The following is a 24,733-nucleotide window of genomic DNA, read 5'->3' as shown; positions in this document are numbered from 1 at the left end:
GAATTTATTATTGATTTCCACCTGTTTATCAAAAACATGTCCTCTTGAAAATATTTTGAGGTCTGGCCTGCTCACTGAGCGAACTTTTAAAGAGCCGCGGAATTTTGACTGTGCAGAGGTAGCATAATCATTAGTCTCTTAATTAGTGGCTGGAATGAATGGCTTGACGAGAAATCAACTGTCTCTTAATAAATTTTTGAATTTAACTTTTGAGTCAATAGGTTTAAATTTTTCTCTAGGACGGGAAGGCCATATAGAGCTTAACATTTTATTTTTATATAGTTTTTTGTTTGTCTTTCAATATTTAATGATGATGTTTTGTTGGGGTGACACGAAGAATAAATAAACTCTTCATTATTATATCATTTATTTATGTTTGTTGTTTTGATCCATAATTTACGATCATAAGATTAAGTTACCTTAGGGATAGCAGCATAATTGTTTTTGAGAGCTCATATCGACAAAGCAGATTGCAACCTCGATGTTGGATTAAAAAAAATTTTGGGTGCGGTAGTCCAGTAATTAGGTCTGTTCGACCTTTAAATTCTTACATGATCTGAGTTCAGACCGGCGTTAGCCAGGTTGGATTCTATCCTAAGATTATTAATTCATATTAGTATGAAAGGACCATATGGTTGAAATATTTTTTATTTTATTGATTAATATTAATTAGATTACTATTTTGACAGATTAATGTGTTGAATTTAGAATTCATTTATGTAGATTTTTTCTACATATAGTATTGATACTTTATGATTTATTTATGTTTATTATGAATTTTCTTTTATTAGTTATTTGTGTTTTGATTAGTGTTGCTTTTTTAACTTTATTAGAGTGTAAGGTTTTATTTATTTTATTTATTTAATTATTTATGCATTTATTTTACCTGGCAAGATTAGGGCCTTCAGGCCCTCTCTTACACCTAACCAGGCATACTCAGATTCAACAAATTTCAGTGTCTACAGAAAATTAGGACATATAACATGTTATACAGTACTAATGTTAAAGAAAAAAATAGAGATTATAAAAGTAGTACAATGATAATTATAACAATCAAAAAATAATTATAACAATCAAGAATAATAAAAATAATAATAATAATGATAATAATAATAATAATAATAATGACTATGTATATGAAAGTAAACATATTTTTCTTTTATGAGTGTCAGTCGAGTGTCAGTCTTATTGCTAGTTGGGAATTTACTCGTTATATTCTTGCAGCTTGTGAGTTATTCTCATCAAGCAGAGACATAAGACGATGGAATGGGGTGAAAGAGATATAGAAAAGGTAGATAGGTTAGAGGAAGAGAAATAGAATGGTAAAATTCGAAGCTATGATGGAGAGGAGAAAGAAAAAGATGAGGGGGGGCACAACAATGGTGGCTATACCGTCCCTAACATGTAAGTCTTAAGTTCCCTCTTGAATGTTGAGTGGTTTTGAATAAGACGCAGATCACAGGGGAGCGCGTTCCATAGTCGTATGGCTGAGATGGAGAATGACACGGAGAAAGATTTTGTGTTATGTAAAGGTACAGCCAAGATGCTAGACGTATCCGATCTGGTATTGCGGTTGTGGAATGATGATAGGTGTTTAATGTGAGAAGATAAGTATTGGGGGCACCAGTGGCTAAGAAATCGATGAAGTAAGCACATCGTGTGGAGATCGCGTGCCTTATGTGGGCGTATCCAACCTAGCTGGGAGTATGAAGGACTGATATGATCATACAACCGTATGTTGCATACGTATCTAACACAAGCATTCATCACTAGCTCGAGGCATTTCGAATTTTCATTATTTGTGCCATGTTGAACTACATCACAGTAGTAAAGATTAGGCAAGACTAGTGTTTGGACTAATTTTTGTTTAACATGGGTTGGAAATATTTTTCTAAATTTTTGAATTGCATGTAGGGAGGAGAGCGATTTCCGGCAAGCTGTGACTGTTTGTTCTTCCCAGTTTAGGTGTTCATCCAAGATTATTCCAAGATCTTTTACTGTTTTTTGGTATGGTAGTTGGGTACCATTGAGGAGTATTTGAGGGACTGTTTCGCGAAAGTATCGACTGATTAACTTTGGATGAGATATAAGTATGACCTGGGATTTCTTGGGGTTTAGTTTCAGACCTAGGTTCTGTGCCCATCGAGAAACAGAGCAAAGATCTGCGTTCATACTCGCTACTGCGTCAGCAATGTTCTTGGGGCTTGCACTTATGTACAGTTGGATGTCGTCGGCATATAGATGGTAGTTGCAGGAGTGAATCACTGAAGAAATATCATTAATGTACAGTGAGAAGAGTAATGGACCAAGGACGGAGCCTTGGGGAACTCCAGAGCGCACGTTTTTCCATGATGACTTTTCCGACCCACAAATGACTTGTTGCCTTCTGTTTTTGAGGTAGCTGTCGAACCAGTGTATTGCGCTGTTCGAGAAATTCAGATGCTTCATTTTAATTAGTAATATATCAAAGTCAACTGTATCAAAAGCCTTGCTAAAGTCAAGCAGTGTTAGGATGGTAGCTTCACGTCTGTCCATAGCATGTTTAATGTCATCAGTTACTTTGATTAATGCAGTTGCTGTACTATGGTGCTTTTGAAAGCCTGACTGATATTTGTCGTGGATGTTATGAGTTTTGAGGTAATCCGTCAGCTGTTCATGGACGATGTGTTCTAGGGCTTTAGATATTGCGGGAAGTAAGCTGATCGGCCTGTAGTCACCTGGCGACTTAGGGTTGTCAGTCTTGGGTATAGGTTGAATTAAGCTTTGCTTCCACTCAGTAGGATATGTACTACTGACAAGAGACAGGTTGAAGATGTCTGTGATAACTGGGGTAATAGTGTTTACGACGTTCTTAATCGTGCCAATGCTCACTCCATCATTCCCTACTGCCTCGGAAGAGATTCTCATAATTGCCTTGTGTACTGTGCCGGTAGTGACATGTTTTAGGAAAAACTTGTCTCTCGAGAGATTGATATCTTGGGGCTGGTAATTTGTCGCTGCGTGGCAGTTTACGGCTGTTGAGATGAAATCGTTTAATTCTTCTGCAGACGCTTGATAAACAGCGTCAGATCTTCGCTTCCCTATACCGAAACTGCGCAGCTTTTTCCACAGTTCAGCAGGTTTTGATATGCCGCATACGACAGAGCGGGCATGTCTGATTTTGGCATTCCTCACGCTTTGCTTGGTTCTATTTCGGAGTTTCCTATAAGCTTCGTATGCCTCGGGAGTTGGGTTACGCTTGAAGGCCCGATGTGCAGCATCACGATCATTCATTAACTGGCGTAATGCAGTGGTGAGCCACGGAGCGGGAGCTCTCTTTACCTTGACAGTGCGTTGAGGAGCATGTTTATCATACAGTGCAATAATTTTGCGACATAATTCCCGAATTTTTCCGTCTAAAGTCGGTTCATTGCTTATATCATGCCAAGGGATGTCTGAGCAATCCTTTTGAAGAGCGTCATGGTTAACATTTTTTAGGTTTCTGTAGGTTACCAGGTGAGATTTTTCTTTGGTAGTATGTACTGAGTAATTTAAGAAAATCACGTCATGAGCAGAGAGTCCTGGAGCGGATGTCTGATTGGCGCGAATTATTTTATCTGGTCGCTTTGTTGCTATTATATCTATGAGTGTATGGCTGTGTGGCGTGTGATGAGTTGGGTCCAGCGGTGTTAAACTCATATCATTGGAGTGGAACAGTCTCCTAAGTTTTTCTGCAGAGGGAGATTTTAACTGTAAGTCGATGTTTGTGTCGCCCATAATGATTATGTGTTCATACAGTGTCACGAGCGAGGACAGGGCAGACTGAAAGGAGGACATAGCACCGACATTTGGAGGTTTATATATTACTCCAATTAGCAGTTTCTGATTTGATGTATTTATTTCGAAAAACAAGAACTCTGCTTCTCCTTCGCCCTTTGCATCCGATGTGCATAGTATAGTAGGTCTCAGATCAGAGCGAATATAGGCACCCACACCACCCCCGCGTCGTGTTTCACGATCTGCCCTTAGGAGAGAGTAACCAGTGATTCGGATAGCGGCGGAAGAAATGTTTGGTTTCAACCAAGTTTCAGAGACGAGGATAATATGGAACAGCGATTGGCAGAACAGGTCACAGAACTCGTCGAAGTGAGCCGTTAGCGACTGAGCGTTCGCGTGGGCCACAAAGAGCCCGCCGCCGGAACCGGTCCGTCCCATTGTGGCCGCCTGTAGGACCGAGCGCGCTCCGTGTACCTGCTGGCCGGAAGAGGGACAAAAGCTGGATTTCGCGGGGGAAGACATATTTACAGGTGTGTCCAAGGTCGTGACTGACTCAGGCGTCTGTGGGCTAAAGGTGAAAAACAAGCTGGAGCTATCGGAGAAGGGAGCGAAAAGAAAGATGAAAAGTGGCAATAGTGGTTACGAAAAAGATAGTAGTAGTAGTAGTGGTAGTGACGAGGATGAAAATAACATATATAGAAAGGCGGTTTTAAGGAGATTCCTGTTAATGGAGAATGTTAATTCCCGTTTGACTGACAATATGAATATAAATGAGCACTTATGATAGGCAACTAAAGAAGCAATATTTATGTGAAACAATTGACTGATTTTAAATAGAGTACTTATGGTACATATAGAAATAACGAAGCAATATTTACGTAAAAAAATGAAAAGAAAGAATAAAAATTAACTTATATTAGACAGAGTAAAATATGAGACTTTGTGTCTCGCGAGATTTCGCTCAGTCTTTCAGTTCGGACATGTTCGTCACCGTTTTCCTCTCTCCTTCCGTCTTGACTACGATCCTGCCATCCTGGGTCCATACATTTTGAAGGCCGAAGTGTGTGATCGCAGTGTTCAAAACTTTTAGTCTTTCGCGCGTCAGATCTTCCCTCAGGGTAAACCCACTCTTGGCGAGTTTTCTTTTCTGAGCAAACACTTCAGCTCTTTTCCGGTATGACACAAATTTAATTATTATGGGCCTGGGTTTCATCGCACCTGGTATTCTGCGCCCAACACGGTGGCTTCTGTCAATATCGGCCACGTCGATCTGCACACCAAGTTTTTCACGCACGAGGCTAATGGCCAGGTCGTCGGTGTTTTCACGATCGTTTTCAGCTACCCCGAACAAGCGCAAGCTGTTCCTTCGCTGATACTGCTCAATTTCATCGGTGGCCGCAGACAGTTTAGCTTCTAGGTTGGCGGCTTTTTTCTCTTGTGTGGCCAAGGACTTTTTAAGAGACTGGATTTCGGTGCTGTTTCGCCCGACAGACTCTTGCAGTTTGTCCATGACCGCGGCCGTCACAGAGTCCGTGATGGATTGCACTATTACGTCTAGCGTGTCTTTACTGTGCAGCGCCGCACTCACCTGGGACCGGACGAGTTCCCCGATGTCGGGAAGCGAGGCCTCACCTGCCGCCGGAGACCGGACGCCCACGCTGCCTGCGCCCCTGTAGCCTCGCCTGCTGCCGCTTACTCGTGCTCTTCCCATTTTTCACTCACTTATCACTTATCACTTGTCGTAATCAACGGAGAACAACACACCACGGCAAGTAACACTTGTTTAGTCGGATGTACACGTTGTGGACTGCCGCACTCCTCTGTAACACCTTCAATGAGCGGAAAAACTCGTGAGCCAAAGAAACGCGCGTCACTTAGTGGCCGCCATCTTACCTAGGTTACATCCAAATTCGAAAGGGTCCAAATAAAGTAGGGTTTGCAGGAATTCCTCAACCCTTTAGTGATGCTATTAAGTTAATTTGTAAGGAGCAGCCAATTCCTATTATATCTAATTATTTACTTTATTATTTTTCTACTGTTTTAATATAATAATTTCCTTGGCTGTTTGAGTGATTTTCCCTTACTTAACTTATGGATTTTGTTTTTTTATGTTGTACTAGATTAGGTGTTTATACTGTTATAATTGCTGGTTGGTCTTCTAATTCAAATTATTCTTTACTAGGTTCTCTTCGTTCTATTGCTCAAACAATTTGATACGAAGTTAGTTTGGCTTTAATTTTATTATCTTTAATTATTTTAATTGGTAGTTTTAACATGTTTGATTTTATAAACTACCAGCTTTATTGTTGATTTATTATTATTTCTTTTCCTTTAGCTTCAGCTTGTTTTGCTTCTTGTTTAGCTGAAACTAACCATACTACTTTTGACTTTGCTGAAGGTGAATCTGAGTTAGCCGACCGGAGTGGCCGAGCGGTTAAAGGCGCTACAGTCTGGAATCGCACGACCGCTACGGTCGCAGGTTCGAATCCTGCCTCGTGCATGGATGTGTGTGATGTCCTTAGGTTAGTTAGGTTTAAGTAGTTCTAAGTTCTAGGGGACTTATGACCACAGCAGTTGAGTCCCATAGTGCTCAGAGCCATTTGAACCATTTGAATCTGAGTTAGTTTCAGGTTTTAATATTGAATATGGTGCAGGCGGGTTTACTTTAATTTTTTTAGCTGAGTATACTAGAATTGTTTTATATAAGAATATTATTAGCTTTAATTTTTATAGGTGGTGATTTTTATTCTTTTATATTTTTTATTAAGCTTGCTGTTATGTCCTTTGGTTTTATTTGAGTTCGGGGGACATTACCACGTTTTCGTTATGATAAGTTAATGTACTTAGCTTGAAAAAGATTTTTGCCCTTATCTTTGAAGTCTTTTATTTTCTTTGTTGGTTCAAAGATTTTATTTATTTCATTTATTTAGTGAAATTTTTTAAGAAAAGTTAATAGAAGAGTTAAACTTCTAGTTTTATGTTTTCAAAACATACGCTTTTCCTAAGCTAATTAACTTATTATTCCTTAATTAGTTTATCTCATGCGTTTGCAACATGTACATTAATTAAGAAGTATGTAAAGAAGATAATTGTTAAGATTTGTCCTGTTATAATATAAGGTTCTTCAACAGGTCGTTTACCAATTCACGTTAATAAGCATACAACAACTACTATAATTCAGAATAAAATCTGATTAATAGGATAGAATTGAATACCTCGGAATGGTGTTTTATTATAAAATGGTAAAATTATTAAGATTCTAATTGATAAGAATAATGCAATAACACCTCCTAGCTTATTAGGCATTGATCGTAGAATTGCATATGCAAATAAGAAATATCATTCTGGTTGAATATGAACTGCTAATGGGTTAGCAGGTACAAAATTACCTGGATCCCCTAGGAGGTAAGGATTAATCAAGCACAATATAATTAATAATGATGTTATTAATACAAATGTAATAGAATCCTTGAAAGTTAAGTATGGGTGAAATGGAATTTTTTCAATATCTCCATTTAGGCCTAAGGGGTTATTAGACCCTGTTTGGTGAAGGAAGAATAAATGAATTGCTGCCATTGCAGCAATAATAAATGGCAGTACAAAATGGAATGTAAAGAATCGATTTACTGTTGCGTTATCAACAGCAAACCCTCCCCATACTCATTGAACTAAATCTGTTCCTAAATATGGAATTGCTGATAATAAATTAGTAATTACTGTCGCACCTCTAAATGATATTTGACCTCAAGGCAAAACGTATCCTATAAATGCAGTTGCTATAACTAAGAATAGGATTACTGTACCAATTATTCAGGTGTGTATGTATATGTAAGATCCGTAGTAAATACCTCGTCCTACATGTAAATAAATACATATAAAAGATATAGAAGCTCCATTTGCATGTAAGGTTCGAATAATTCAACCATTATTTACGTCTCGGCAGATGTGAATAACGCTACTAAATGCTATTTCAATATAGATGTATAATGTATAGCTAAAAATAGTACAGTTACAATTAGAATTACCAAACATAACCCTAGTAGGGACCCAAAATCTAATCAAAATGAAATATTTGTTGGTGCAGGTAAATCAACTAAAGAGTTATTAATGATTTTAATTAAAGGATGTCTTAATTGTAAGGGTTTATTCATTAGTAAATTATCTTATTTTACGAATAGGCCCCTGGTTAATATTAGTGATTTTAACAACTGCTAATAATGCTACAAACAAACAAATTATTATTATTATTGTGATAATGAATGTTGGTCTATTATATAGTTTTTCTAAAGATATTGTTATTTCTTGATAATTGATTGAATTATCAATATTTATAGTTTCAGTATTCTTGAAAAAGCCTATAAATATTGTTATATCTAAAGTAATTAATGTTGATATAATAAATACTCATATTGTTCAGGTAATAATTATCGTAATTGATTGAGGTTGAAATATTTCGTTTGATGCAATTCTCATAACATAAATAAATAGAACTAATATACCACCAAGAAACGTTAAAAATAAAATATATGATAATGAATACGTTTCCATTATTGTTCCTGTTATTAGTCCAACTGTAAAAGTTAGTAGGATAATGAAAAGCATTATTGATATTGGATGTCTTAATTAAATAAAATTAATATTTATTACTTTTGATAGCGATATAATTATTATTTTGATCATTTCAGGGGTTAGTTTATTAAAAATATTGGTTTTGGGGACCAATGATGGAAAGCTTTTTCACCTCTGAAGTTTTAAAAGTGGGGGCTGGACTTATTTCCGGTTTACAAGACCGGCGTTTTTTTTAAACTATTAAAACTAATGTTTATATTCCCTGTCTTTACTTCTTTATTGGTTTATTTTGCTGGTGTTTATGTTTTATCTTCTAAACGTAAGCATTTATTAATGGTCCTTTTGAGATTAGAATATATTGTTCTTTCTTTATTTCTATTAGTTATTGTTTTTCTTATTGAGTTTGATTATGATTATTTTTTTCCTGCTATTTTTTTGGTTTTTTCTGTTTGTGAAGGTGCTTTAGGTTTTTCTATTTTAGTTTCAATAATTCGTTCTCATGGGAATGATTTTTTAATTCTTTTGGTTTATCTTTATGTTAAAGTATTTATTTATAACTATTTTTTTGATCCCTCTTTGTTTGGTTAATAATTGTTGATGGTTGGTACATTCTTTAATATTTCTGTCTAGTTTTCTTTTTATGATTTGTGTTTATTCATACGCAGATTTGAATATAATTAGATATTGGTAGATTAAAACTGAAGAAACTGCAAAAAGGTGGGAATTTAAGGAGATGGGACCTGGATAAACTAAAAGAACCAGAGGTTGTACAGAGATTCAGGGAGAGCATAAGGGAGCAATTGACAGGAATGGGGGAAATAAATACAGTAGAAGAAGAATGGGTAGCTTTGAGGGATGAAGTAGTGAAGGCAGCAGAGTATCAAGTAGGTAAAAAGACGAGGGCTAGTAGAAATCCTTGGGTAACAGAAGAAATATTGTATTTAATTGATGAAAGGAGAAAATATAAAAATGCAGTAAGTGAAACAGGCAAAAAGGAATACAAACGTCTCAAAAATGAGATCGACAGGAAGTGCAAAATGGCTAAGCAGGGATGGCTAGAGGACAAATGTAATGATGTAGAGGCCTATCTCACTAGGGGTAAGATAGATACCGCCTACAGGAAAATTAAAGAGACCTTTGGAGATAAGAGAACAACTTGTATGAATATCAAGAGCTCAGATGGAAACCCAGTTCTAAGCAAAGAAGGGAAAGCAGAAAGGTGGAAGGAGTATATAGAGGGTCTATACAAGGGCGATGTACTTGAGGACAATATTGTGGAAATGGAAGAGGATGTACGTAGATGAAGATGAAATGGGAGATATGATACTGCGTGAAGAGTTTGACAGAGCACTGAAAGACCTGAGTCGAAACAAGGCCCCCGGAGTAGACAATATTCCATTGGAACTACTGACGGCCGTGGGAGAGCCAGTCCTGACAAAACTCTACCATCTGGTGAGCAAGATGTATGAAACAGGCGAAATACCCTCAGACTTCAAGAAGAATGTAATAATTCCAATCCCAAAGAAAGCAGGTGTTGACAGATGTGAAAATTACCGAACTATCAGCTTAATAAGTCACAGCTGCAAAATAATAACACGAATTCTTTACAGACGAATGGAAAAACTAGTAGAAGCCAACCTCGGGGAAGATCAGTTTGGATTCCGTAGAAACACTGGAACACGTGAGGCAATACTGACCTTACGACTTATCTTAGAAGAAAGATTAAGGAAAGGCAAACATACGTTTCTAGCATTTGTAGACTTAGAGAAAGTTTTGACAATGTTGACTGGAATACTCTCTTTCAAATTCTAAAGGTGGCAGGGGTAAAATACAGGGAGCGAAAGGCTATTTACAATTTGTACAGAAACCAAATGGCAGTTATAAGAGTCGAGGGACATGAAAGGGAAGCAGTGGTTGGGAAGGGAGTAAGACAGGGTTGTAGCCTCTATCCGATGTTGTTCAATCTGTATATTGAGCAAGCAGTAAAGGAAACAAAAGAAAAATTCGGAGTAGGTATTAAAATTCATGGAGAAGAAATAAAAACTTTGAGGTTCGCCGATGACATTGTAATTCTGTCAGAGACAGCAAAGGACTTGGAAGAGCAGTTGAATGGAATGGACAGTGTCTTGAAAAGAGGATATAAGATGAACATCAACAAAAGCAAAACAAGGATAATGGAATGTAGTCTAATTAAGTCGGGTGATGCTGAGGGGATTAGATTAGGTAATGAGACACTTGAAGTAGTAAAGGAGTTTTGCTATTTGGGGAGCAAAATAACTGATGATGGTCGATGTGGAGAGGATATAAAATGTAGACTGGCAATGGCAAGGAAATCGTTTCTGAAGAAGAGAAATTTGCTAACATCGAGTATAGATTTAATTGTCAGGAAGTCATTTCTGAAAGTATTTGTATGGAGTGTAGCCATGTATGGAAGTGAAACATGGACGATAAATAGTTTGGACAAGAAGAGAATAGAAGCTTTCGAAATGTGGTGCCACAGAAGAATGCTGAAGATTAGATGGGTAGATCACATAACTAATGAGGAAGTATTGAATAGCATTGCGGAGAAGAGAAGTTTGTGGCACAACTTGACCAGAAGAAGGGATCGGTTGGTAGGACACGTTCTGAGGCATCAAGGGATCACCAATTTAGTATTGGAGGGCAGCGTGGAGGGTAAAAATCGTAGAGGGAGACCAAGAGATGAATACACTAAGCAGATTCAGAAGGATGTAGGTTGCAGTAGGTACTGGGAGATGAAAAAGCTTGCACAGGATAGAGTAGCATGGAGAGCTGCATCAAACCAGTCTCAGGACTGAAGATCACAACAACAACATTATATTGGTATTGATTATTTTTCTTTTGGTTCGATTTTGCTTAGTTTTTGAATTTGTTCTTTAATAATTACTGCTAGAGCTTCAGTTTATTTTAGTTCTTATCATTCTAATTTTTTTGTCTTTTTGGTCTTAATTTTAATGATTATGCTTTATTGTTCGTTTGCTAGATTGAGTCTTCTTTCTTTTTATATTTTTTTTGAGGCTAGATTAGTTCCTACTTTACTTTTGATTTTGGGTTGAGGCTATCAACCTGAACGTTTACAGGCTGGTGTTTATTTAATTTTTTATACTCTGGTTGCTAGATTGCCTTTATTATTAGTGTTATTTAGGGTTTATGATTTTTCTAATACTTTATATTTTCCTTTATTGGTGATTTTGGTTCTTATTATTTTATATTTTGTGTGTTTATAATTCTTGCTTTTTTTGTTAAGACGCCAATATTTTTGGTTCATTTATGGCTTCCTAAGGCTCATGTTGAGGCCCCTGTTTCAGGTAGAATGATTCTTGTCGGTGTTTCATTAAAGTTAGGTGGTTATGGTATTTTTCGTGTTATGAAGATTATTTCTTATTTGGGTTTAAAGTTTAATTATTTTTGATTGTCTTTGGGTTTATCTGGTGGTAATTAATATTCTGGTGTTTATACTTGTTCTCTTGGTTATTTTCGTGAATATCATCTTTCACTTTTACATTGATTGCCTTTAAATATTCTTTGTTTAAAGGGTGAGAATTTTTTTGTTTAGGTTGCTTAAGTATTTTAATTAAAAATGTTGTTTTTTGGAATCAATGATATGAATTTTTCATCTTAGGCCGTGAATTTATTTTCTATTTGTTCTTTGAGTTTTTTTTATTTTTTTCTAGAACTATAATTTTTATTTTGGCTATTTATTATTTAATAATTGATTATAGATTTTTTTGTTGAATGAGAACTTTTTAATTTAAATGGTTCTATGGTTGTTATGACTTTAATTGTGATTGAATGTCTCTTATTTTTATGTCTTTTGTTATATATATTTCTTCTTTGGTTATTTATTATAGAGAGGATTATATATCGGGAGAAAAAAATATAAATCGTTTTATTGTTATTGTTTTAATGTTTGTTCTTTCTTTGGGTTTTTTAATTATTAGTCCTAATTTGATTAGAATTTTATTAGGATGGGATGGTTTGGGTTTAGGTTCTTATTGTTCAGTTATTTACTACCAAAATGTGAAATCTCATAGTGTGGGTATGTTAACTGCACTATCTAATCGTATTGGTGATGTTGCTATTTTAATTTTTATTCCTTGAATATTGAATTTTGGTGGTTGACATTATATTTATTATTATGATTTTATTTCTAATTCTTTTGAAATAAAGCTTATTACTATATTAATTGTTTTAGCAGCTATAACTAAAAGAGCTCAAATTCCCTTTTCTTCTTGACTTCCTGCTGCTATGGCTGCTCCTACTCCTGTTTCTGCTTTGGTTCATTCTTCTACTCTTGTTACTGCTGGGGTTTATTTATTAATTCGTTTCAGACCAATATTAGATACTTATAATTGTGGTTGATTCTTACTTTTAATTGGTTGTATAACTATATTTATGGCTGGTTTGGGAGCTAATTTTGAATTTGATTTGAAAAAAATTATTGCTCTTTCTGCTTTAAGACAACTTGGTTTAATAATAAGAATTTTGGCTATGGGTTATCCAAAACTTGCATTTTTTCATTTATTAGCTCATGCTTTATTTAAGGCCTTATTGTTTATGTGCGCAAGTTCAATAATTCATAATTTAAAGGATTCTCAGGATATTCATTTTATAGGTGGAATTTTTAATTTTATACCTTTAACTTCAGTTTGTTTTAATGGTTCTAGTTTGTCTTTGTGTGGTATACCCTTTTTAGCAGGGTTTTATTCAAAGGATTTAATTCTTGAAATGGTTTGTTTAAGATGAATTAATTGTTTGATTTTTTTTCTTTATTTCTTTTCTACTGGTTTAACTGCTTCTTATTCTTTTCCTCTTTTTTATTACTCAATATCTGGTGATAATAATTTTTATTCTAGATTTTCTTTTGATGATAAGGGTTATTATATTTCGTTTGGTATAATTGGTTTATTGTTTGTTGCTGTTTTTGGTGGTAGTCTTTTGTCTTGGTTAATTTTTCCTGTTCCTCATGTGATTGCCTTGCCTTATTATTTAAAGTTTTTAACTATTACTGTAGTTGTTTTAGGTGCTTATCTGGGTTATCTTATTTCTAATTTTGATTTTTCTCAAAATTTATTTGCTTTAAGTAAACTTTCTTTTGTCAGATTTCTTTGTTCTATGTGGTTTGTACCCTTTCTTTCAACTAAGTTTATAAGATATATTCCTTTAAAATTGGGTTATTACTAATCTAAATCATTTGATTATGGTTGAGGTGAATTATTTGGTGGTCAAGGTTTCTATAGACTATTTATTTATTTAATTGGTTGTATACAAGGTTGATATGATTCTAATTTTAAGATCTATCTTTTAACATTTATTTTTTGAATATTTATTTTGGTGATATTATTTTTCGTTTACTTAAATAGCTTATAATTAGAGCGTGACACTGAAGATGTTAAGGAAGTATTTTTACTTTTAGGTATTTATAAATATACATATATTATTTTTACAGTGAAAATGTAATGTTTTATTTAAACTACATAAAATTTAGAAATGTTAACGGAGTTTAACCGCTAATATAAAAAGTTATCAGCTTTCATATTGGCTTTACATTTCCTTAATTGGAACTTTATAGTTCAATTATATTATTAACAGTAATACGCCTCTTTTTGGCTTCAATTAATAAGAATAAGGGTATTTTATTTAGCAACCTTCCAGGTTGAAACTGACAGCAATATTTCGCTTCTTATTCTATTTAAGGTTGATTGATTATATTAACACTTTTTGAATGCAACCCAAATGTTATAGTTAACTACAACCCTTTATTCTGCTCATTGTAAGGCTCCTTGATTTCATTCATGGTATAGTCTACCTAGTAATACTATAATAAAAAATATAGTTGATACTGTTCAGATTATAATGTCTGAAGTTTTAAAAATAATTACAATTGGAAGGATTAGTGCGATTTCTACATCAAAAATTAAGAAAATTACTGCAATTAAGAAGAATCGAAGTGAGAATGGTATTCGTGCTGAACTTTTTGGGTCAAATCCGCACTCAAATGGTGATCTTTTTTCTCGGTCATTAATAAATTTTTTTTGATAATGTTGTTGCAAGGATTATAACAATTATTGTAATAATAAATCTAATAAAAATTCTTGTAGATAAAATTAGGATTGTTTTTCTTGATTTATATCAAGCTTTTTGATTGTAAGTCAAATGTACTATTTATACTAGAAAAACAATTATCTACCTCATCAATAAATAGAGATGTATAAGAATAATCATACTATGTCTACAAAGTGTCAGTATCATGCTGCTGCTTCTAATCCAAAGTGGTGTCTTGGAGAGAATTGGTTTATTGAATGTCGAAGTAGACATGTTGATAAGAAAATTGTTCCGATAATTACATGTAGACCATGGAATCCTGTTGCAACAAAGAAAGTTGATGCAGAAACTGCGTCTGCAATGGTGAAGGGTGCGTCTCAATATTCGTATGCTTGAAGTATAGTGAAGTATAGTCCTAGTAATACTGTGAAGAATAGTCCTTGTAATGCTTGAGTATGATTAGATTCTATTAAACTATGATGTGCTCATGTTACTGTCACTCCTGATGCCAGAAGAATAGCTGTATTAAGTAATGGAATTTGTATAGGATTAAAAGGTTGGATTGCTATTGGGGGTCATAGTATTCCTAGTTCAATAGTAGGTGCTAGTCTTCTTCTAAAAAATGCTCAGAAAAATGAAACAAAGAATAGTACTTCTGATGCAATAAATAAAATAATTCCTCATCATAATCCAATTGATACAAATCTCGTATGTAGCCCTTGATATGTCCCTTCTCGTACTACATCTCGTCATCATTGGATTATAGTTAGTAGGGTAATTCCAAATCCGATTATAAATAAGTTTATGTTAAATAGGTGAAATCATTTTGCTAATCCTGATACTAGAACTATTGCTCCAATTGCTCCTGTTAATGGTCAAGGTCTGTAATCTACTAAGTGGAATGGGTGGTTTGAGTGAGTTGTTAACAAAGGTTTAGTATATTTCTCTGGAATATAAAGTTCTTAAAATTGAGAAAACAAAAGCTTGAATTATTGCTACTGCTGATTCTAGGATTAATAGAAGTATTTGTCCAATAATTAATAGTGAAATTAAGTTTATTGCTATAGATGGTCCTGTATTTCCTAGTAATGTTAATAGTAAGTGTCCTGCAATTATATTTGCTGCTAGTCGTACTGCTAGCGTACCTGGTCGAATGACATTTCTAATTGTTTCAATTAATACTATAAATGATATTAATGCAGCTGGTGTTCCTTGAGGGACAAGGTGTGTAAATATGTGATTGGTATGGTTAATTCATCCAAATAACATAAATCTTAATCATATAGGTAGAGCGATTGCAAATGTTAATGCTAAATGTCTTGTTCTAGTAAAGATGTAAGGGAATAATCCTTTAAAATTATTAAATAGTATTATAATAAAAATCGAAATAAAGATGAATGTTGTTCCATTAAATGATTTTGGTCCTAGTAATGTTTCAAATTCATAGTGTAAGGTTAAGTTTAGTTTATTTCAAATAATATTAATTCATGATGGTGTAAGTCAAAACATTGAGGGGATTAATAATAATCCTAAGAATGTTCTAGTTCAATTTAATGATAAATTGAAGATATTAGTTGATGGATCAAATGTTGAAAATAAGTTTGTTATCATTTTCAATTCAAGTTTTTTGTATCAATTGTTCTTTTTTCTGCTCTTTTAATAAGATTTGGTTTAAACGAGAAAAAGTTTATTTGATTGAATAAAATTAATGTAGCCGAAAATATAATGAATAGAGAGAATCATATGAGAAGGGATATTTGAGGGATTTGGATTAAATTTCCCCATCAGAAGTAGTCGTTAATTTACAATTTTTTGGTTTAAGAGACCGTTACTTACTTTCAGTCATCTGATGTATTTCAAGGTGTACTAATTATTTAGTTATTTTAGATTGACACTCTAATGTTATGCATTTTAACTAACTCCTTAGATTATCTTAGATAATCACTTGATAAATAAGTTTACTGAAGTTTTTTCGATTACAATTGGTATGAATCTGTGGTTTGCTCCACAGATTTCTGAGCATTGTCCAAAGAACAGTCCAGGTCGGTTTATTGTAAATGTTCCTTGGTTTAGTCGACCTGGCGTTGCGTCAATTTTAACCCCTAATGCAGGTACTGCTCATGAGTGTAGAACGTCTGATGCTCTTGTTAATTCTCGTACTTCCATGTTTATTGGTAGAATTGTTCGGTTATCTCCATCTAGAAGTCGAAATCCATCGTTTTCTAGGTCTTGTTCTGGTGTTATATAAGTGTCAAATTCTACGTCTATAATGTCTGAATATTCGTATCCTCAGTATCATTGTCGTCCAATTGTTTTAATTGTGATTATTGCATCTACTGAAACATCAAGTAAATATAGTAGTCGTAATGATGGTAGTACAATAAAAATTAGTGTAATTGCTGGTACTGCTGTTCAGATTGTTTCAAGTAAATGTCCGTGAATTATGTTTCGGTTTTATAGGCAACAAATAATATATAGCTTAGGGCATAACCTACAATTACTGTAATTAATAATAATTCGACTATAGTATGATCATGGAAGAATGATAGTTGCTCCATTAATGGTGAAGCTCCATCTTGAAGGGATAAATTTGATCATGTTTCATTAATGAATTTTTCTAATAAAAGGTCAAACTTTTATTTGTAGAGCTTAAATCTACTGCACTAATCTGCCATATTAGAATCTAGAAATTAGTGGTAGTTCTGAGTAACTGTGTTCTGCAGGCAGGTTATTCTGTTGCTCAAAATATGATTGCTCGGTTTGTAACCATTCTTTCTCATATAATTACAATGAATATAATAATTCCTACAATAGAAATTGTAGACCCAATTCTTGACACTACATTTCATTATGTATATGCATCTGGATAGTCTGAATATCGTCGTGGTATTCCTGCTAACCCTAAGAAGTGTTGAGGGAAGAATGTTAAGTTTACTCCAATAAATATAATTGTAAATTGGATTTTTAATCATGTATTATTTATAGTTAATCCTGTAAATAGCGGGTATCATTGAATAACACCTCCTATGATTGCGAATACTGCTCCTATGGATAATACATAATGGAAGTGGGCTACTACATAATATGTATCATGTAATACGATGTCAAGTGATAAGTTTGCTAATACTAATCCTGTTAGTCCACCAATTGTGAATAGAAAAATAAATCCTAAAGCTCATAATAGTGGTGGATTGAATTTGAATGTAGTTCCATATAGTGTAGCTAATGATCTGAATACCTTAATTCCTGCAGGTACAGCAATAATTATTGTTGCTGATGTAAAGTATGCTTGTGTGTCAACATCTATTCCTACTGTGAGTAATAATAAATGAAAAGCACCAGTTTGCTTTTTTTCTACAATATTTGTAGAACAAAAGCAAACTGGTGCTTTTCATTTATTATTATAATGTTGTTCTACCAAGAACCGATGGAATATTCTGTTAATACTACTGTGAATATGTGATGTGCTCATACAATAAATCCTATTAGTCCAATTGATAATATACCAAAATTATACCTAATGTTCCAAATGATTCAATTTTTCCTCTTTCTAGACATACAATGTGAGAGATAATTCCAAATCCTAGTAGAATTAAAATGTAAACTTCTGGGTGTCTAAAGATGTAAGTAGGTTGTTTAGGTTTTTTAATGGTAACGCCACCTCTGTATGAAAATCACTGGCTGTGCTGTGTGCAGTCTGTGTCTGCTTTGCATTGTTGTAATACTCGCCATTGTAGCGTTAGGCAGCTGGATGTGAACAGCGCGTAGCGTTGCGCAGTTGGAGGTGAGCCGCCAGCAGTGGTGGATGTGGGGAGATAGATGGCGGAGTTTTGAAATTTGTCATGAACTGCTATATTTATATATGATGATATCAAGGTAAATACATTGTTTGTTCTCTATTAATATCTTTCATTTGCTAACTATCCCTATCAGTAGTTAATGCCTTCCATAGTTTGAATCTTTTATTTAGCTGGCAGTAGTGGCGCTCGCTGTATTGCAGTAGCTTGAGCAGCGAAGATTTTTGTGAGGTAAGTGATTTGTGAAAGGTATAGTTTAATGTTAGTCAGGGCCATTCTTTTGTAGGGAATTTTGAAAGTCAGATTGCGTTGCGCTAACAAAATATTGTGTGTCAGTTTAAGGACAGTCGTGTATAATTGTTCAAAGGGGACGTTTCATATGTCGACCCTTAGCCGAGGATACCTCACTGGAATCTTCTGATTTTTTGTTGTAGTTTGTGTAATTAGTGTAGATTTTGTTTATTGCTAGCGCGTAATTGTAGAGAAAATTTCCTTTGTAGTTGTAGTTTTTCATTGTTGTACAGTAAAACAGTTGTGGCATGCATGTAGATTTGCACCAAGTATTTCGCAGCTGCGCTGGCAATTAAGTAGACATTATTTCCATTGATTTGTTATTTTATTTTTGCTCTTCAAATTGTGTATTTCTGTGTTGTCGTGTGAAATATTGTGACAATAATGGCGTGTGAAAAACGTAATACTAGGCTCCAAAGTAAACTGAGAAATGACAGTGAAGACGAAAGCAGTGTGTTAGCGCCGCAGAGTAATGAATTAACTAATGTTCAAAGTAGTAATTTGGTAGTTGTATATAGGGAAATGGAGCGGGCTGCAAACAATGGTGTAGACAGTGAAACAATTAGTGAACAGGGAAGCATTATCGATCGATCGGTCGGCAACAGCTCGCCTCAGGAATCCGAAATGACAGGACACAATCTTGCAAATACTGTAGATTCAGGTTTTGCGTCCTCACCCTTTTCTCAAATAAGTCAAGACACATTTTCTGCTATTCAAACTGCGAATATTGCCGGTTCAAATGTGTTGCCGAATAGCACTGAGGAACATGTTTCAGACACCAGTGCATTGTTATTACAATTAATGCAACAAATGGGACAATAGCTTGAAAAGTTAGACACAATGGAACAACACCAGAGACAAACACAGCAACAGTTAGACACAGTGGAACAAAATCTTAAAAAGTTAGACACAATGGAACAAAATCAGAGACAAACACAGCAACAGCTTCAAAAGTTAGACTCATTGGAACAAACTCTTGAACAAACGCGTGAAGATTTAACTACTGAGTTACATAACATTGAATCGAAATGTCAAAAAGTCTGTAATGACGTAAAAACTCAAATTTGTGAGCATTTTCAACCTATTTTTTCGCGGCATGAAAATGCATTACAGAATCACGAAGCAGCCATAAAAGAACTGCAAATTATTGTTCATGAAAATCATGAGACCTTGCAAGCTAAATTTGACTCGGTTGCATCTACCGATTCAGTTACGCAACTTGCAAAAACTCAGGAAAACTTTAAGGACACAGTAGATACTCTGAAACTTGGTTAAGAAAAACACACTGAGGAAATAAGTACACTATCGGATAAAGTATCCGAACTTTTGGATCAGTTTACTAATTTATCTACGAAGGTAGATGATAATCTGATTGACGCAAGACCGGTAGTCTTTAATGACACAGAAGAGTACGAACAAATTAGGAAATTCAAACAAAATCAGAATTAAATTAATACACAACACCAAAGAGAAATCCGGGAAGTACAAGATCAGCTGACACAGGTAATACAAGAATTACGTATTTCAGAGGACACTCGCGCTCCAACACGGGAAGAGGGACTTATAAATACGGAAAAGCCGCAAAATAATAACACAGGGCATTTCGGAAGATATGAAAGAAATTGGCAATGTGCACCGAATTTTGAGATGGAACGGCCGACACGACCTAACAATGACCGATATGCGACTCGCCGACATGATGATTCTGACTATAAGCTGTTCATTACTACACGTAAATTCAAAACATTTAAGAATTCTGGCAACGACATTCATCCACAATCATGGCTCCATCAATTCTCTCATTGTTTTCCTCCCAACTGGTCATTAGAACACAGATTAGAATTTATGTGTGGCTACTTGGAGAATGAACCAGCTGTAAGAATGCGATCGGTCATTCACGATTGCCACAGTGAAGGAGAATTTTACCATGCCTTCCTCTCAGCATATTGGTCGCAAGCCACACAAGACCGAGTAAAACATAGCATCATAATGATGAAACGTTTCGAACAATCTGAATTTTCCAGTCTTATGAAATATTTTGAAGACGTGTTGCATAAGAATCAGTATCTTTCAAACCCATACAGCCCCTCAGAACTTATCCGCATTTGCTTAATCAAATTGCCTGAACATTTACGACACATTATTTTGGCAGGACGTTGCAAAGACGACATTGAAGCATTTCAGGGACTGTTACAAGAATTGGAAATTGACACTGACAATCGCGGAATGCGGAAACAGGAACACAACAATTACAGGTCACATCCGTCACAATTCCTCGATAATAAATGGACACGACAAGGTTACTCTCACAACACAAATCGTGACCAAAACAGACACCATCCTTGTGACAACCGTTGGCAGAATAATAGTTACAGAGAAAGATCGCATTTCCGTAGTAATGAATATGACAGAGATAACCATAGAAACAGACAATATGGGTACCAAAACAATTATTATCAAGGGAGGCAGAATAACTTCAGACGCAACAGTTCGACGCACAGTTATGATTCAGGGAGAAATTCTCCACCACGTGACGGACAAGGAAGAAACTACGGAACCTAGCGACATGACGACAGACGATATGCATCAGAACTGGCGGGATTCAAACAGAGCAGGGCACTTTCGACAACGTGAATTTGTAGAAGCTAGGTCTCCTAATCCCAACAACGACGCGCGCCAACAAAGGGACAGACAATGACTCGCACCGCAGGCAGCCGCTTGCGCCGGCTGGCTCAGAGAAAAATGACATAGACGCTAACCTTAAGAAAAATTCCAGTATTGTTTAACGACGTATACTGCATGATAATTGCGTTGAAGCTGAAACTCCGCGTACTAGGAAGAGTAAAGGTTTACACCAGATTTCACATGTAAAACCGTTTATTGAAAGATAATCTGCTTTTTAACTTTGTCATTGCCATAAAACTTTTCACTTTACATTACTAGTATGCTTTGTCAGACTTAGAAACTGTTAACATGCAATAATGTTTGAAGTTAAATATCCAGTCAAGAACCAAGAGAACTTATTTAAACAGAAATTACGAATGCATTTTTATTGTGAACAGACGACACAGTGTTATTGTGTGTGTACATTCTTGCTTGTTAGTTGCACGGATATGGAACGACTATAAGGTTTACATACTTAGAACATTTACCAGTACTGCTAATGAGATTTTAATGCAACATTTTGGTTTACTTGAAAATATATTCTGGATTTAACGTACTTTCTGTGAGATACCAGATGACACAGTGTTAGTTTATGTGACAGTTACACGATTTTATCACGACACTAATAATGAGTGACAATTTACAATGTTGCTTTTGTAGTGTTTCTGTTTTATTTCTGCACAGTTTTCTGAATTCTTCTGGAAAGAAAAACATGTTTTAGTAGTAACTTTTGTGGTATAGCTACAATGAGACTGCCTTTTCCGTAGCACAACAATACGTTACAGCACAGTACTTTCCTCATCACGGCAATAAGCGTAATAACTAAGACATTTATACGCAAAGCATTTCACTTTTGTGTATTATGAGGTAAGTACATTGACTTCTGCAGAACTTAGCTTTCGGAGGACGATAACTACGACACTTCCACACAGATTATGTTGCAACAAGACGCACATTTAGCGCTACAGTACACGTATTTGAGTGATTAATTTTGTACTTAAAACATTTATTTTTAAAGATATTTGAAGTACAATGATACAAAGGTTTTCAGTGATACATTTCATTGCTGTAATCTGTAACACCTGAGGGTATAATTACATTAATCCTCAGGGGGGTACACACTTACTTTGTGTACCATGTGTGTGGCAACCACAAGGAACCCTAGCTAATATGGTATTTGCTTATACAACTTTACACATCGGTACCATATTTCTCTAACACACAAATTACACAGCTATCTGATCATGTAACTGAGAGATAAACTTTTTTTATTACATCAGTGACATATGTTTACGCAATTACAGAGTTGGATTACTTCACACTTACGAAATTGTATTTTGCCTGTACTGTGTGATCTGTTCATATTTTTTCGGAACCATTGTGATACTATGAGAGTTTTGAATGATATATTTGGTAAGGGAGCATGAATTTAAAGTACGTTTGAGGTAGATGACACTATTGAACTGAGCAGAGAATTTTTTTTAGGTTTTGAAATTATTGCAGAAAGCTACGACGATTTTGAGATTTGACTGAGGTGTTATGATGTTATTTTTACGACGACGATGTGTATTATGCTGTTGAGATATGTTTATGATCAATAAGATGATGCTACCGTATATGAGGAATAAGAAGTATGTTGGAAACCAAGAATCGTACTTTAAGAGTTATGAAGTGTGCGTAAATGCGTGACTGTATCACAATGCTGACGAATATTTTATTTGGACACTTATATTTATAGGATTTTCTTTCTACAGATTTGCAACGCTAATTCTTGACCTGTGAAATATTTTTATGTGAGACTGTCACTTAGCGGAAACTGCTGTCGTAAATATTTCCGTAAGAAAGTTAAGTGACCACCTGCACGTAATGCGTCGCGGGCACCCACCTGGGCGACAGCCGCCCGAAAAAAAAAAAGCCATTAGCCTTTCAGAGGCGCAGGTGGAGAAAAAAAAGGAGAGACCATTAACCTTGCTATTGACATTCCTTTGTGGAAAGCATCGCAAATAAGACACGCTCATTACTTGGAAACATATGATTATATTGTGGAGCGCCTACTTTCTGCTACTTACTGAAATGCTTATAAACTGATGGGAAATATTCTTACATCTGCAAACCTGATTATGACAAGTGTCTTTCTACGAGAGTTGAGAGCTACTGACTTACGAAATGCCACATGACTATTGAATGATATTTTTATGCTTTGGTTTGCGTAATTGCTTATTTCATTTGACATCTGTTTTCCAGCTGTGTTGCAGCATTGGTTTCATAAAATAAAATTAAATGCATTTGCTAATGTGAACACTTTCTGTCAACAGATCTATTAAATAATAATTTTGTGATCCACATTCTTTAAAAAAAAGGAGCACTTGGAAAGGAAAGAACAATAAGAAGGGACTAGTAACAGTAACTGGACACATAATTTTCTTTTCAAGTACATGGTAATATTTTTTTTACAATAAGTTTTTGTGGTGCACCACTTTAATTACTTAGACATTAAGATGTGATTATACATTTCCCTTATCTGCATTGTTATCTTTAGTGTACTATTTTTTCTGCTTGAGCTATGTCATGTTTAGATATAAGCTGCTGTTTGGCAGGTATAGTGCTACTGAACTTTAATTTGTGTTACTCTGCTAAGCCACATTTATTTTTTGTTTGCTGCGCATTGCCTCATATTAGTTGTAATGTTGAATTGCTTGGTAATTTAGATTTACTGTAGCTTGCTTTGCGATTTTCCATTTTTTTATTGCTGTTTATATTAATTGTTTTATGTGCTGCTGCATTGCCTCGTCCCTTAGTTTAGCATCTGCGCTCAGTAGATTTAAGTTAGCTTAAGAGGGGGTAGACTATATAAGAAACTAACTATTATAAATTTATAAGAAGTAGGATACTGTACAGTGGAGAAAAACTATTATTGACAGAGGATGTGAACAAAATACAGAAGGCAGGCTTAGATAGGACTTTTTGGGAATAATGATGAAGAAAGGGAGATCTCCATGCAAAATACTGCAGTAAAACAAACCCTGTCCTTTCCCTTTTGTGTTATCCCACTATATGTTTGTGTACCCTTGTGTATTTGTTTTCTTCCTGTCTCTGTGTACTGTTTCATAGAACTTTTTTCTCTTCTAATACTAAGTTACATTCACTATGATGAGGAATACTGTTATCCTCAAATACAATTGGCATTAATAATGTGTTATTTACTTTGTAAAGGTGTTTAGACATTATTTATTCTGTTTTGTGTTAATGCTCATGTGTGAAGTTGATGTTTCGAAAGTTATTCTGATCTTTTATGTATTTACTTATGTCATAATTCCTGTAACACTGATGTATGTTAGTTCGATTCTTTTGTAAAGCCTGTACCACGAATGTTATCTGTATTGTTATGTTCTTTAATGATGTATTTTGTACCTTTGTAATTGTATTCTTATGTTATAAAATTGTAATTGACACCAGTTCATCTTATTATTAACTTGTAAGTTACATTTCACTGCACACGTTTCTGTTGGTCATAGTATATGGACAATATGTGAGAAGTAGGGACTGTTAGTGTTTGCCTTCCAAAAACTTTGTGAGTGCACAAGTGGTGGTTT

At 34.9% G+C, this 24,733-nt stretch overlaps 2 pseudogenes; one reads left to right on the top strand and one right to left on the bottom strand.

Moving 5' to 3' along the window:
• The first annotated feature begins 618 nt into the window (after positions 1-618).
• LOC124556286 lies at positions 619-6,686 on the top strand (annotated as a pseudogene).
• Positions 6,687-7,095: 409 nt separating this feature from the next.
• LOC124555355 lies at positions 7,096-7,907 on the bottom strand (annotated as a pseudogene).
• Positions 7,908-24,733: the final 16,826 nt, after the last annotated feature.

Source organism: Schistocerca americana, chromosome X, assembly GCF_021461395.2.
Source record: "Schistocerca americana isolate TAMUIC-IGC-003095 chromosome X, iqSchAmer2.1, whole genome shotgun sequence".
NCBI classification, from domain to species: Eukaryota; Metazoa; Arthropoda; class Insecta; order Orthoptera; family Acrididae; genus Schistocerca; species Schistocerca americana.
The sequence above is the reverse complement of the archived record's forward strand: the minus strand, read 5'-3'. Positions and strand labels throughout refer to the sequence as shown.